This window comes from Hemitrygon akajei, chromosome 11, assembly GCF_048418815.1.
Source record: "Hemitrygon akajei chromosome 11, sHemAka1.3, whole genome shotgun sequence".
Taxonomy (NCBI): domain Eukaryota; kingdom Metazoa; phylum Chordata; class Chondrichthyes; order Myliobatiformes; family Dasyatidae; genus Hemitrygon; species Hemitrygon akajei.
Genome location: NC_133134.1, coordinates 57,614,232 through 57,630,305, shown reverse-complemented (window position 1 = coordinate 57,630,305; position 16,074 = coordinate 57,614,232). Strand labels below are relative to the sequence as shown.

The window sequence follows — 16,074 nt, the reverse complement described above, 5'->3', positions numbered from 1 at the left end:
TGGAATCGATATGGTTAGAGCTGCATAACACTAAGGGGCAGAAAATGCTGGTGGGAGTTGTGTACAGGCCACCTAACAGTAGTAGTGAGGTTGGGAATGGCATTAAACAGGAAATTAGAAATGCGTGCAATAAAGGAACAGTAGTTATAATGGGTGACTTCAATCTACGTATAGATTGAGTGAACCAAATTGGTAAGGGTGCTGAGGAAGAGGATTTCTTGGAATGTATGCGGGATGGTTTTCTGAACCAACATGTCGAGGAACCAACTAGAGAGCAGGCCATTCTAGATTGGGTACTGAGCAATGAGGAAGGGTTAGTTGGCAATCTTGTCGTGCGAGGCCCCTTGGGTAAGAGTGACCATAATATGGTGGAATCCTTCATTAAGATGGAGAGTGACATAGTTAATTCAGAAACAAAGGTTCTGAACTTAAAGAAGGGTAACTTTGAAGGTATGAGACGTGAATTAGCTAAGATAGACTGGCAAATGATACTTAAAGGGTTGACAGTGGACATGCAATGGCAAGCAGTTAAAGATCGCATGGTTGAACTACAACAATTGTTCATCCCAGTTTGGCAAAAGAATAAATCAGGGAAGGTAGTGCACCCGTGGCTGACAAGGGAAATTAGGGATGGTATCAAGTCCAAAGAAGAAACATATAAATTAGCAAAAAAAAGCAGCACACCTGAGGACTGGGAGAAATTCAGAGACCAGCAGAGGAGGACAAAGGGCTTAATTAGGAAAGGGAAAAAAGATTATGAGAGAAAGCTAGCAGGGAACATAAGAACTGACTGTAAAAGCTTTTATAGATACGTGAAAAGAAAAAGATTGGTCAAGACAAATGTAGGTCCTTTACAGTCAGAAACAGGTCAATTGATCATATGGAACAAAGACATGGCAGACCAATTGAATAGCTACTTTGGTTCTGTCTTCACTAAGGAGGACATAAATAATCTTCCGGAAATAGTAAGGGACCGAGGGTCTAGTGAGATGGAGGAACTGAGGGAAATACATGTTAGTAGGGAAGTGGTGTTAGGTAAATTGAAGGGATTAAAGGCAGATAAATCCCCAGGGCCAGATGGTCTGCATCCCAGAGTGCTTAAGGAAGTAGCCCAAGAAATAGTGGATGCATTAGTGATAATTTTTCAAAACTCCTTAGATTCTGGATTAGTTCCTGAGGATTGGAGGGTGGCTAATGTAACCCCACTTTTTAAAAAGGAGGGAGAGAGAAACCGGGGAATTATAGACCTGTTAGTCTGACATCGGTGGTGGGGAAAATGCTAGAGTCAGTTATCAAAGATGTGATAACAGCACATTTGGAAAGAGGTGAAATCATCGGACAAAGTCAGCATGAATTTGTGAAAGGAAAATCATGTCTGACGAATCTTATAGAATTTTTTGAAGATGTAACTAGTAGAGTGGATAGGGGAGAGCCAGTGGATGTGGTATATTTAGATTTTCAAAAGGCTTTTGACAAGTTCCCACACAGGAGATTAGTGTGCAAACTTAAAGCACATGGTATTGGGGGTATGGTATTGATGTGGATAGAGAATTGGTTGGCAGACAGGAAGCAAAGAGTGGTAGTAAACGGGACCTTTTCAGAATGGCAGGCAGTGACTAGTGGAGTACCGCAAGGCTCAGTGCTGGGACCCCAGTTGTTTACAATATATATTAATGATTTAGACGAGGGAATTAAATGCAGCATCTCCAAGTTTGCGGATGACACGAAGCTGAGCGGCGGTGTTAGCTGTGAGGAGGATGCTAAGAGGATGCAGGGTGACTTGGATAGGTTAGGTGAGTGGGCAAATTCATGGCAGATGCAATTTAATGTGGATAAATGTGAGGTTATCCACTTTGGTTGCAAGAACAGGAAAACAGATTATTATCTGAACGGTGGCCGATTAGGAAAAGGGGAGATGCAACGAGACCTGGGTATCATTGTACACCAGTCATTGAAGGTGGGCATACAGGTACAGCAGGCAGTGAAAAAGGCAAATGGTATGTTGGCATTCATAGCAAAAGGATTTGAGTACAGGAGCAGGGAGGTTCTACTGCAGTTGTACAAGGCCTTGGTGAGACCACACCTAGAATATTGTGTGCAGTTTTGGTCCCCTAATCTGAGGAAAGACATTCTTGCCATAGAGGGAGTACAGAGAAAGTTCACCAGATTGATTCCTGGGATGCCAGGACTTTCATATGAAGAAAGACTGGATCGACTAGGCTTATACTCACTGGAATTTAGAAGATTGAGGGGGATCTTATTGAAACGTATAAAATTCCAAAGGGATTGTACAGGCTAAATGCAGGAAGATTGTTTCCGATGTTGGGGAAGTCCAGAACGAGGGGTCACAGTTTAAGGATAAAGGGGAAGCCTTTTAGGACCGAGATGAGGAAAAACGTCTTCACACAGAGAGTGGTGAATCTGTGGAATTCTCTGCCATAGGAAACAGTTGAGGCTATATTTAAGAGGAAGTTAGATTTGGCCCTTGTGGCTAAAGGGATCAGGGGATATGGAGAGAAAGCAGGTACTGGGTTTTGAGTTGGATGATCAGCCATGATCATACTGAATGACGGTGCAGGCTCGAAGGGCCGGATGGCCTACTCCTGCACCTATTTTCTATGTTTCCAGATCTATTGGTTGGTAGGTAGGTAGGTAGGTAGGTAGGAAGGAAGGAAGGAAAGAAGGAAGGCAGGAAGGAAGGAACTTACATTAGCCTCCACTTCTTCTCACCGAAGCCTCTTATGCCAAAGCGTTGGTTCCCCACTCACGCTATGGACTCCTAAACCTCACTTCTTTTTATTGGTGCTTGCCAAATGCCTAATAATGCAAACAATTTCAAGCCCTGCAGAAAGTCCCAACAGGCCCTTCCCCTTTTTTAAAACTAGCATTTAATTTCCACAAACTGTCTCTGTGACCTCAAGTTAATCGTCTTATAGAAAACACATAACATTCCAAAACAACTGTGCACATATTCTCCTATGCAGCTGAGTAAAAGTTGGAGTAATTGCAGTCCTGTGTCAAAGACGTTTCATTAATTCAATTTAATTTAATGTTGTCACGAGCTTACTGTAAATATCTTCAAAATTGTCACATTTCCATTTCCAAATTTACAAATATGATCAATGAAGGAATGCAACACCAGAGTTTAGAATAGAGGGCACAGAATACAAGGAATTTTTCTCTTTGAACAGAGACGAGGAGGAATTTATTTAGCCTGAGAGCGGTGGAATGTCACTGAGAGGGGGAAAGAAATGTGCCATGACCAAAGACTCAAATGGGCTGAATGGCCGAATTTTGCTCCTGTGTTTTATGGTCTTTTCATCAGTTTCCTACGCTAACTTAACATCCACTCTTTTCTTAATGTCTAAAAACTTATTGTTCTCTATCTTGAATATGCTATGCAACTGAGCATCCACAGCCTTCTTGGGTAGACAATGCTATAGATTCACTACAGTCTGGGTGAAGGCATTTTTCTCATCTTTGTCCAGATAGTCAATCCTTTATTTTGCAACTGTAAGCTCTGGTTTTAGACACAACAGCCAATGGAATATCAACTCTGTATGAATCCTATAAAGGTCTATGAGAATTTGATATGCCTCAACAAGACTAGATCTTATTCTTTTAAAATCAAAAGAGTACAGCCCTAGAATGCTTAGTCTCTCCTCATATGACAAACACACAGTTCCAGGAATTATTCCAAAAATCATTCACTGACCTACCTCTATCCGAAGTATATCCTTCTCCCAAGTAAGGAGACCAGACCTGCAGACATCATTCCAATGCTAACTCACCAGTGTTCTATATTAATCCAATTAATAGTTTAACTGAGGTGTTTATGCAACTGTTTTCCTTAAGTCTGTTGTAGGAAGGTATCTTCAGGGGCATCTGCCTCCTCCAGTGGCAGAAGAGCTACTCCCTAAATCACAGTTGCATCTTTACCACATAACAGCTCCAAGAAAAACACAAGGAGTAGCAGCAGACACTATTCATATCTTAAAGACATAAGAAGCAGATGTGGGAATCTGAAGCAAAAAAAAAGTTGTTGAATGAACACGTCAGGCAGCATTTAGGGAGACAAATGATAATCAATAATTCAGGCTGAAAGTCCAAGATCAGAGTTCTGCTTCTCAACCTGAAACATTAACTACCCTTATGCCTCCATAGATGCTGCCTGGCCCATTGAGTTACTCCAGCAACGTGTATTTTTTTTGCTATTCATGTCCTTTCTGATCTGAGCCTCTGACTGCATTAATTAGAATTAACTGTAGAACATCCTCCTCAAATTCAGCCATTCATCTCCATTATTTGAACCCTTCTACAAACTTACAACAGTCCAATAAACTTTTCAGCTGATTAAGTATTTCTAATTTATTGACATATAAACGGAAAATGCTGTAAAATTTCAGCTGATCAAACAGCATCTACAGAAAGAGATCCAGTCAATATTTTAGGCATGCAACTCTTTATCACAGTTGAATTTAACAAAGAATAATATAAACAACTGATCAGATTATATGATTATATAATAGTGACAATTGGTCAGGACACAAGGAAACACATCACTGTTATCCCTGTGAAATAATGCTGAGATTTTTCTCATCCACCTTTCGAGAAAGTCAGGGCTTCAGTGAAACCACCTTACTGAAGGCAACAGCTCCCACAGTTCAATGTGCCCTCAGTACTGAGAGGGTATGCCAGGATTTAACACCCAATCTCTTGTCCTCAATGCTAATTCAAAACCATATAAATATTTTTAAAACCTGAATCAATTTTTTCTCATTAAAAATCAAAAAGATAGTTTTTGCAATGTGCAATTTTCTTTTATTCAGCCCCCAAACACCTAAAGAGGGCAGCATTGTATATAATCACAGATCTTTTTTGGTTAAAATATGAAAAACCCAATTTCTTTTGTTACATAAAAATGGCTCAGTTTCAGAAGATTGAAAGACAGAGAATGCAGCCTGATTTGTTGTGAGACATAAAGCTGGCCATTTCAATGAACAAAGATCAGATAACCAAACAAAAGCAACTTTAGTCCAACCTACATTTTGATCCTGTGAGTAGGATAACTAGATACAGCTTTTTAATGAAAATTTTCAGTTTTCTTTTAAAATGTTTCCCAAATGCTGAAGAATTCTGCATGTGCTATTCAGAATTCAGCTTCCATGCCAAAGAGCAAGTCTTGTACTTCAAAGAAAGGAGATGAAGGTTAAGTTTTCAATATTTTATGCATTGTAACAAAAGAATTATATATAGTGAACAAAAGATGTCCATTCCAACACTTCTGATAGTATGCATTTATACCAAATTCTAATCAACTCCTATGAAAGTTTTCTAAGGAACAGATAACATAAAACTTTTGGGGCGTGTTACATGATGAGCCAATATCTATTTTTATTACATCCCAGACAGTTGCAACATGTTACTGGTTTTGTATCACCAGCAACTGGAGTGGCCTTCTAGTAGAGGGCTAGAGTTTCAATTGAATACATATATACTTCAGATTTTCCACTTTGAATACATGTATTAAATCATTTTGATTAATGCATCACCAACAGAGTCTGTTTGTTGTTCATGTTTCCTGCCTATATTTTGCTTCTCATTTCACCACTAGTCATTTGGATTCATCCCAGCAGGAACCTGGGAGATTAAGTAAACCAAGCTATAATTCCTCAAAAATTTTCCCATAACAATCTGTTCCCCAGCAGAATTTCAGCTTTCAAACTGAGCAAATGAGTACTTAGCAAGCTGATTGTGATGAACTGCACTCAGTGGACACTTTATTGGGTACCTCCTGTACCTAATAAAGTGGTCATTGAGTGTATGCTCATGGTCTTTTGCTGATGTAACCCATCCACTTTAAGATTCGACATGTTGTGCATTCAGAGATGTTCTGCACACCACTATTGTAATGTCTGGTTATCTGAGTTACTGATGCCTTTCTGTCAGTTTGAACCAGTCTGGCCATTCTCCTCTGACCTCTCTTGTTAATGAGGCATTTTTGTGCACAGAGCTGTCACTCACTAGATTTTTTTTTTGTTTTTACACACCATTCTCTGTAAACTCTAGAGACTGGTGTGTGGGAAAATCCCAGATCAGCAGCTTCTGAGATACTCAAATAAACCCATCTGACACCAACAATCATTCCACGGTCAGTCACTTTGATCACATTTCCTCCCGCATCTGAATGTTTAATATGAACAGCCAATGAACCTCTTGACTATGTCTGCATGCTTTTATGCACTGAGTTGCTGCCACATGATTAGCTGATAAGATATTTGCATTGGTGTACAGGTGTAATTTATAAAGTGGCCAGAAGAGATTCAGTGATGCAAGTTCTTCTACAGTGCTGTTAAGGCATTCCAGATTTTGAGCTAACGACAACGAAGGACAGATGATCAATATTCATTTCAGGCTGATGTATGATTTGCTTTCCCAAACACAAGCAGCGTTTAACATACTAAGTAGCACAGGTCATGTGTTTTTGAAGACGTCTTGGAGAGTTGCAGCAGAGTAAAAGATATGTTGCTGTGGTCAGAATATCAATGTTCTGCAAACTATTTCCAGTGCTAATTTTCTGATTCCCGGCTGATCTACAGATGTATTTGTTCAGCATCAGTAGTAGAAAAAGTGCTGGAATCTATTCTGAAAGTTCTAATAATGTGCATCTTGGACAGAACAGTAGGACTGAGCAGAGTCAGCGGGCACTGCTGAAAAAGAAATCATATTTGACTAATCTACTGGAGTTCTTTGAGGATGTTACAAGAGAATAAACAGTGAATATTTTCTATTTAGAATTTCCAAAGACATTCCAGAGCTGCCATAGAGGAGGTTAGTCAATGAAGTCTGTCTGTAGCCCCCTGCACTGCCACAGTGTGGTCCAATGTAAACCATAAGAACAACATCCTATCTTCCATCTATCCATTTCTCAAATGAACACAATTCTCCAACTTCAGATAAAGGGCTCACATTGCTTTCCATTATGCTGCTTATGTCCCTTTCTCACTTCATTTCCATAATGGTCAAAACTGGTGCTCCATCTCACCAACCTCCACACAGTCTTTTCTCTTACACCTAATTTCTCCTCTCAGCAGTGTTTTGGAAACTTCACTCATTTCCAACTTCTGAGGAAAGGTCCTGACCCAAAACATTAACTGGTTTCTCTTTCTAAAGATGCTGGAATAGCTGAGCTCCTCCAGCACTTTGTGAGTGTTGCTCAAGATTTTCAGCATCTGCAGAATATCTTGTGTCTATGATTTGTTCTTCCAGCATTTTATGTTTATACTTAGGATATCATAGGTTGGTTGTGCAAATAAATTAAAGGCATGCCTCACAGCTTGGTTCCATTAAGTCCGCAATGGTTCCTGATGCATGTTATTTCAGCTACCGTTCCCATTCCTACAGTGACTTGTCAGTCCTCAACCTTCTACATTACCAAGGTGAGGCCTAACACAAAATATGAAAACAGTACCTCATATTCTGTCTGGGTTGTCTACAAGCTAAAGAACATAGGATTTTCTAATTTCAGAAAACCCTCACCTCCTGAGTTTCCCCCTCTGTCGCCTTCCAGTCTGCCTCAGGCCCTTGCATGATTGTTCCCTTTTCCATATCCCTTCTACATGGTCCCTATCATCCATTTTCAGCCCCCTCCCCTACTGATCCCATCCATCTACTGCGTGTACACACTACACTTTTGGATCTTCTCTCACATCTGGTTCCCTCTGCCCATCATTTCGCTTTTAAAGGTTCCCATTATCATCTTTCCTACCTGACACCTTCACCCTACCCTCCATCTCCTCACTCAAGCTGCTACAACCTACCATCCACCTATCTCTGTCACCCAAATGTACCCCTTGCTCTCCTGGATCCATCTGCCCTCAGTCCACCTTTCACCCACCAGCTCACCTCTTTATCGTTCCTCTCCACTTACAATACTGGTGCAGGTTTTTGACCCAAAACATCAACAATTCCTCTCACCTACTGATATCACTCAATTCAGCAGTTTATTTTCTGGTTACATTAACATGAGTACTGAGTTTACCAGCAATCTACTCACTCCACCAGCTAAAGGATAAACAGTTCCAGACCTAAAGCAAAACATTCAGACCAAAGGGAAATGGTCATAGTGCATCCAACATACTTCACAGGAGACAATGGGTTTTGCCAGTTTAACAAACAAGCACAAAGTCTAAGAACAGACAGTACTGTGACAGTCTTAGTCACATATATATAGCCAAAGGCTTCTGCACAATACTGTATTTGTCAATGTAGAGCAGACAACGAGTTTGTAAATCTGGTGGGAACAAAGGATGTTGGGAATGGTGAGGGTGGAGTGTCACGTGAGGGCTGTGGTGCAGGTGGCACAGGACTGCCAGGGTGGAGTGTGGCACAGGTGAAGACACACCTAGTCCTGAGACACCAGGTAAGGTAATTTGATTCCATACAATTGGTTTATTGTTCGTTACAAGTGTCTCTCTGGTGCTTCCCCCCTTCCCAATCTCAGTCCACAATAGTGACCCATATCAGAATCAGGTTTATCATCACTCACATATTTCATGAAATTGGTTTATTTTTGTGCGAACGCAGTACAGTGCAATACATAAAATTACCACAGTACTGTGCAAAATTCTTAAGCATCCTAGCTATATATATATAACGTGTGTGTGTGTGTGTGTGTGTGTGCGCGCGCACGCGCCTAAGACTTTTGCACAGTACTATAAATCATGGGATTGCATGATTCAAAAGGTTATTTGATCCTTCAAATCCATGCTGATTTTCATGACTCCCATTTTCCATAAACCTGCAGCTATCTTCACTTCAAGTGTAAAATCTATAATTCCTTTTGAAATTAACTACTAAACCTATTATATCTAAATATTTACTGTATAACTATTTTAAATCATACAAAACCTATTGTAATTCCATCAATTTTTTTCTGTACTATACCAAAGAATATTCTAAGTATGGTGCAGAAAAGGAAGCCATTCTGCCATCATGACCCTGCCTGCCAGAAATATATTATCAAAGCTCTTTCACTGTTCAGCTTATGATCCATTTGCCTTTTGGCTAAGCGGTCAAGTATTCACACAGGCAGCTTTTAAAAGTGGTCAGGGTTCCTACCTGTACTTTTTATGACAACAAGTTCTATCCACCATCTCCTACCATGAATTCCTGACGAAAACATTCTTCCTCTACTCCATTAACCCTTCTATCATTCAATTACCTTAAATCTATACCCCAGTTTCTGAATTTTGCCAGGACAAATAGACCAGATCGGTTTAAACTGCCCTGAGGCCCTTCCTCATCGGTCTTTATTTCTTCATTCTGCTTTGGGGAATTCCAGTCTTGTGTTAATGAAGTCAACTGACAAACATACTGAATGAAATCTACACATTAAATCGCAAGTTATTAGCTGCACAAATCTAACGTTCTTTTTTGACATAAAGGAACATTGGCTGTTGTGTGATTCATCACTGCGTAATTCTAACCCTCAATGTGTGAAGTAATTTAGTTAAAATAAATTCTTCATGAAAAGAAAATAGAAAGATTTGCACACTTGACACTAACAAGTTGCACGTGATGACTTCTGTAGTGTAATAAAAACTTGTGAGCTGCCTGATAAAATTACCTTACTCAAAGGTCATAAAATCATGGTGCAGACAAACAAAAGAAGTATTAATGTACAGTATGAGAAAAGAGTGAAGCTGAAACCCAGGATGACTGTTCTAATACTCTACAGAGAATCTGGCAATCTATGAAATAATCTATGTAATATTTTAGGTTCTTGATTAGTAAGGGTGTCAAAGGTTACTGGGAGAAGGCAGGAAAATTTGGTTAAGAAGGAAAATAAATCAACCATGATCAAATGGCAGAACACATTTGATAAACTGAAAGGCCTAATTCTGCTCCTATACCTTATGGTCTTATTATTATGAAAAAGACGATCTCATTCAAAAAAATAAAAACAGAAAATAATGGAAACACTCAGCAAGTTAAGCAGTATCTGTGGAAAGAGAAACAGAGTTAATCTTTCAAGCCAAAGATGTTTTGTCAGAATAGAAAAGAGAGAAAACAAGTTAGTTTTAAATTGCTCAAAGGGTGGGTAATGACGAACAAAAGGAACATCTTTTGACAGGATGAGGTCAAGTCACCACAAGGATAAAGTGTAGATTAAACAATCCAGCTGATAGTTTAATGAACTAAATTAGAGAACACGAATAACAGAACACAAAAGCAATGAAAATGAATAAACATTTCTTTATATTTTCTCTCTCTCCCTTTCTTCTCTAAGGGATTTAGTAATTTATTATTAACCAGGTAGCTTCATCAAAAGCTGATTGCTCTCCCTGGTCTTACACTATCATGCTCAATGAAAGATATTCCCTTTGGTCTATTTTGCCACTCCACTGCCCCCAACCCCCCCCCCCCCCCACCACCACCAACACCCACTGCAGCTTAAAACTGATTTATTCACTCTTTTTCAGTTCTGATGAAGGGCCTTCAACCTGAATCGTTAATCGTTTCGCAGTTGCTGAGTGTATTCAGCATTTTCTGTTTTATTTCAGTTTACCAGAATCTGCAGCCAGTTTTTTATTTATTTTCATTCAAGAGATGATTTATGGGTTTATTGAATATGCCTGCAAGACAATGAATTTCAGGGTTGTATATGGTGACATATACGTACTTTGGTATTTGCTAGGGTGTATTCCGAGTTACGGTATAGAGCAAACATTAATTTTAATAGTAACAAGTCTTCAGACCGACCTCAATATGGATTGTGGATTGCGGCTAAAATGTAGCTCAGGACAATGGTGTTCTTGGACCTGTAGACGGGGCTAATTGCAAACCAGAGTCAGTGATGATTAACATTCATTTTTGGTATCTGGAGTGTTGGTGTGAAGATAGAGGTAGTTAGAAAATTATATGTAATTCAAAGGAAGAATATTGTTATCTTTGACCTTTAGCATATAAAAATGTCATGTAACATTGGGTAAGGAGGCCTCTTCTTCCAGGAGTATCTCCAGTATGAGGCCTGCTTCTTATACAAAATAAAGATTTCTAAATAACCAATTTCAGTGTCTCCCAGTGACTTCAATCATAGTCACAACAATAAATTTACTTTGGACTTTGTTCCAAGGGGGTTGAGTGAAGAACCAATGAGATGGCACCTGCTGTGGTCCATTCAAGGGAGAGAAAATTTTGTAGAAGTTAATATTTGTACTTCATCACTTACAGAATTTTATTAAACAAGCACAGTTTTTCAAGAAATAATATTGCTAAATAAACTAGCCTATGCAAATCTGCAATCGCTAAATTGACCAAAGAAGTCAGAGCTTTTTTCAAAAGCACACATTTATTCATCAAAATATAATTGATTACTTTCAGGCATCATTCTCTACTTTGTTAACATCAAAATTTGATGTTACTATCCAGCATAATATTATTAGGTAATTTCCAAACAGATTCTTATTAATTTGCAGCATCCACTACTTCTTACCCAACAATGTAATTAATACAAGTAGACAGAATTAGTGAGAATTGATCCATAAATTGGGATTATCACTCTAAATTTTATACATGCCACTGAACAGAATTTCAACTTCCACAAACATAGGCAGATTTCCATAAAATAATTAGAACAGAGAAATAGAAAGCCTGTCTCCCATTATGTAGGGAGTTAATTAAATTATGTAAGGCAGAAATCATGCCAGAGATACATCATCATTCTGCAGTTGATGACTTTGCTCACTACTCTTTACCAGATGACTGCCAACAAGAGGGGGAAAAAACAAAACTGGGCAACTGTGTTTGTATAATGATTCTTTGCTATACATTCAATAAAATGAAAGAAAATAAACATAACCATGTTTAATAAAAACATTGTGAATGTCAAAATACTGGACTAATTATGATGCATTCTAGTGCAGGAAAACATTTTCTCAGGATTTAGTCCAAATGCCAATGTTTCCATGTTGGGAAACAAGAACATTCACATCAATTTAGAAAGCACATTTTTCCCCATTTCTCCAACAGAATAAACTTTACTTATCTGAACTGAGTAGCAGTTTTAAATTTTAAAGAACTGCAAAATTGATTCTGAAGTTAAAGATGTCAGAGATTGGTTAAATGGCTGAGGTTATGATGATGTAATTATGACAGTCATGTTCTTTACAGAAATCATCAGACATAAGGATAGACTGCAGCTTGAGGAGGCTATACTTTGTATTAGCAGGCACTGGAGAAGACATAAAAATGACATTCAAAGATAATACCAGAAGTAAGAGGATATAACTGTCAGGGAAAGCTGAATGGGTAAGAGCTGTATCTTCAATGATGACAAGGCTGCAGTGAGTATTAGCAGTAACTAAAATGGTGAAGTGGTTTGACAGGAATTACATAAAAATGAAGTAGAGAAAATCCATAATGGGGGGGGGGGGGTCATAAATATAGGTAACTTCAGTGAAAATACAAGAAAATATGGTCTGAATGTCGAACTTATTGCAATATAGAACATTATTGCACCTTACTGCACGGAATCTGTAACTATAACACTATATTGTGCATTCTGTTACTGCCTTTCCCTTTGCAGTAACTCAATGTACTTACACTTTGAAATGGTCAGTATAGATGTTAAGCAAAAGAAAATTTTTCACTGCATCCAGCACATATGACAACAATGAATCAACTGCCAATTGGCAACAGAATTGAAAACATGAGTTCTGTTCAATCATTAAATGTTGGTAGGCCCAAAGTGCAAAACATAGCCCTGCTCCCATGCTATCTGAAATATTTTCTCTTTCAGATATTAATTCAATTTTTATTTTTATTTTTCTTTAAAAAATGTGGCTGAATTTGTTTCAATTCCTATCCCAACCAGCCCTTGCTTTGGTACTGACGATGAGCATTCAGTGATCCTTCTGGTGACAGTGCTTCTAATGCTGCTGCAGACCTAATTATGTCAAAGGAAGAGTTATATATTTTCACAATCGTGCCTAGGACATTGCTCTAAGGAACAAGCTCAGCAATGCTCTTCCTGGGTATGGGTTAATCAATTACCATTAGCTGGAACTATATATATATTTGTTATATGAGATGCAACTCCAGTGAACAGCTCCAGTGAACAGTACAGACAATAGTCAAACTTATCATTTGTGAGTCAGTTGTTGGATGTTAAGTACTACTTGACTGCCTGTCAATAACACCATCTTTCACTCCTCTGATGACTAAGATTGGACCAGGCAGTAATCAGCCAAATTTGACCTGTCTTCATGCTTGTTGACAGAATATGCCTGGGCAATTTTCCATAAGAACATTGAAAATACTGTCTAAAATCTACTGTCAGTATTGTAACTATACCAGACCAACATGGCAAGAGACATGGCTGGTTCTGGAGAACAGATCATGGGTATCAGTACACCTGTATTGTCACATCCCCACCATCTTTGCTACACCCCATGCTCCCATCTTTCCTTTATATCTTACTGAGTGAATCAGATTGTCAGTAGATCGGCTTCTGTGGTTTTGAAGTCTTCAGAAGGAAACCAAGAGGAATCATCCACTCAGCAGTTTTGGCTTTAACATGGCTTAGCATCATTACATTGTGGATTTCAGCATCATTAAGGATGGGAATTTTCAAGGGAGCCTCCTAATCCTGTTTACCTCTCTACCAACACCCATGATTGCATGTTGCAGGATTAAAAAGCTTTGAGCTAATCTATTAATTTTGGTATTACTTCCCCTGTTATTGTGTGCTGCTTTTGCTTTTAGCTTGTTTGGAATCCTGTGTCATATCTTTTCATTTTCCATTGTAACACTGTGAAAGGGCAATAGAACCTCCAAAAATAAACTTCTCGTACCAAGATACCAAGGATTTCTAATGGTGTTTCGGAGGGATCTAGGAGAATCCTATGAAATTTTAAAGTTGTTACTTCTAGAAGTTTAGAATTTGTTCTTTACAAAATCATTTAGTCTGATAAAAAAGAAAATTTATATTTGTGTATGATTGTTCATGAACATAGCATGTCCCCAAAGGCAGTGAAATGCTTTAAATATTACAATCTAAGAAGTTTTGGAACCAAAATGCACACATGCTTTCACAACAAAAATAATTAAACAGAAAATGTGCTTCAATCTCTTTAGCTGAAGATATCTATTGGCCAACATAAAGGGGGCAATTTCTGTGCAATTATTGAATGCTGTAGTACCTACCTAGATGCATTATTTATCATTAATATCTGAAAGAGAACACCTTGAGCATTGCTCAGTTCTGAAGTGAACCTCCAGGTCCGCCACCACTGATCCCTAGTAACACTCTGCGCTGGGCCAGATTATCCTAAATGTGGGCAGCAGGGTTTGAATTCACAAAGCATTCTTCAAAGGTAAATACCTGTGAATAAATATGGACAGCACAATGAAGCAGGTGGTAAAGTCACTGTCTCATCACTCATTGACTCTGGTTCAATCCTGACCTCCGATGCAGTCTTTGTGAAGTTTGCACATATTTCTTCTGAGCACATGGATTTCCTCTAGGAGCTCCAATTTGCTCCCATATCCACAGACATATGAACGGGTATATGTAAATACCCATGTGACTTTGTAAATTGTACTGGTGAGTTGTTGCTGAAAATGTGCAATGAATGTAGGATCAATGTAAGTGGGTCACTGATGGTCAGCACAGATTCAGTAAAGTGAAGGACCTGTTATCATGTTGTTTTTCTCTATGACTGACTAAATCCTCTTCTGCCAACATTCATTTTACACTAAGTATTTTGGTCTTAAACACAAAGAAAATAACATCAGCTCACTTTCCTGAAACTGCTGCATTTTGAAGTGTGCAAAAGAGGGAAGGGCTAAGCATATTCACTATTGTTATAGTAACCACTTACCAACTTGGATCAAGCCCTTTTAGAACTCTCACTACAGCAATTATAGAGTTGAGAAATTGTTTACCCTGCCTGTAAATCATCAACCTATCAGCTGTTTTGTCACTCAGACACAGAGAAACACACTAAAATGAAGCTTGACAGTAACGATTACTGAAGAATGACCAAAGGAATGATTAATTTTACCACAATATGTTCTTAACCATGAGCTTCAACGAGATTTAAAGGAGACTTGCCGCTGGATTAGTTCTGGTGTACAAAGATTCCGTGGTGAAAATATTTGTAAAACAAAACCCTGCTTCTAACAGTGTGCACGCAATGAACAACATTTCATATTACAAAAAAATGTATACAACATACGTTCACAGCAGCTTGCTGATCTAAATTGTGTTACTTTTGCTTCTGTTTTCCAATGTGCAGTTTTAAAAGTGCTGTGGGACTATGCAACTAGTTTTTGTTTCATTCCTTCTTCACGCCTTGTAGCTCATTGGGAGGCAACCTTGCCATTTCTTAAGTATTTGTCGAGGCCAATTGTAAGAGCGACACTCAACCCAGCACAGATGGAAAGTGTACAAACAGCCTGCCGGATTTGAGTCCGGGACCACTCACCACGAAGTCCAGTGCGGACGCCACTACATCACCGGTCAGCTATGCATCCAGTAGGTATGGGTAAAATCAACCAAATCAACATTTACATCATGTAAAGAAATGCAAACCAAACCAGTAACAAACAGCTCAAGTGTCTATAGTGACCCACACAGCAACCCAGACCATACATTCAAGGAATAGTCATTCCAAACTTGTCTAAGAGTTTCCTTGGAAGGGCAGAGAACTAGCACCCAGAGCACTCAACTTGCTTCTAGAATAATGTATGAATATTTCCTGTTGGAGGTTTGCTCATTATTAGTGAACCTAACTGCGTACACTAGACCTTTATAGACCAGAAGAACATAGGTGAGATTAAGTGTAAAGACTTGCTGCCATATACAGACTGTATTTTTTCATCCTCATTTTTCCCACACATTGGTGGTAATTTTCAATACACAGAAAATGAAATCAGTTTCCTTATTCTAGTTTGATGGGATACAACATTTGGAAGAATGTGGAAATAGTATTACAAACCAGCAAGGATTAAAATACATTCACCTTTAATATACTTGCCTGCCCTTCACACACACACCCACTTATAGAT

The 16,074-nt window shown here is 38.7% G+C and overlaps 1 protein-coding gene across 1 annotated transcript in view; it reads right to left on the bottom strand.

Moving 5' to 3' along the window:
* lmf1 (lipase maturation factor 1) overlaps positions 1-16,074 on the bottom strand; it is a 711,060-nt gene that overhangs the window by 228,461 nt on the left and 466,525 nt on the right. The gene's annotated exons all lie outside the window — the stretch shown is intronic.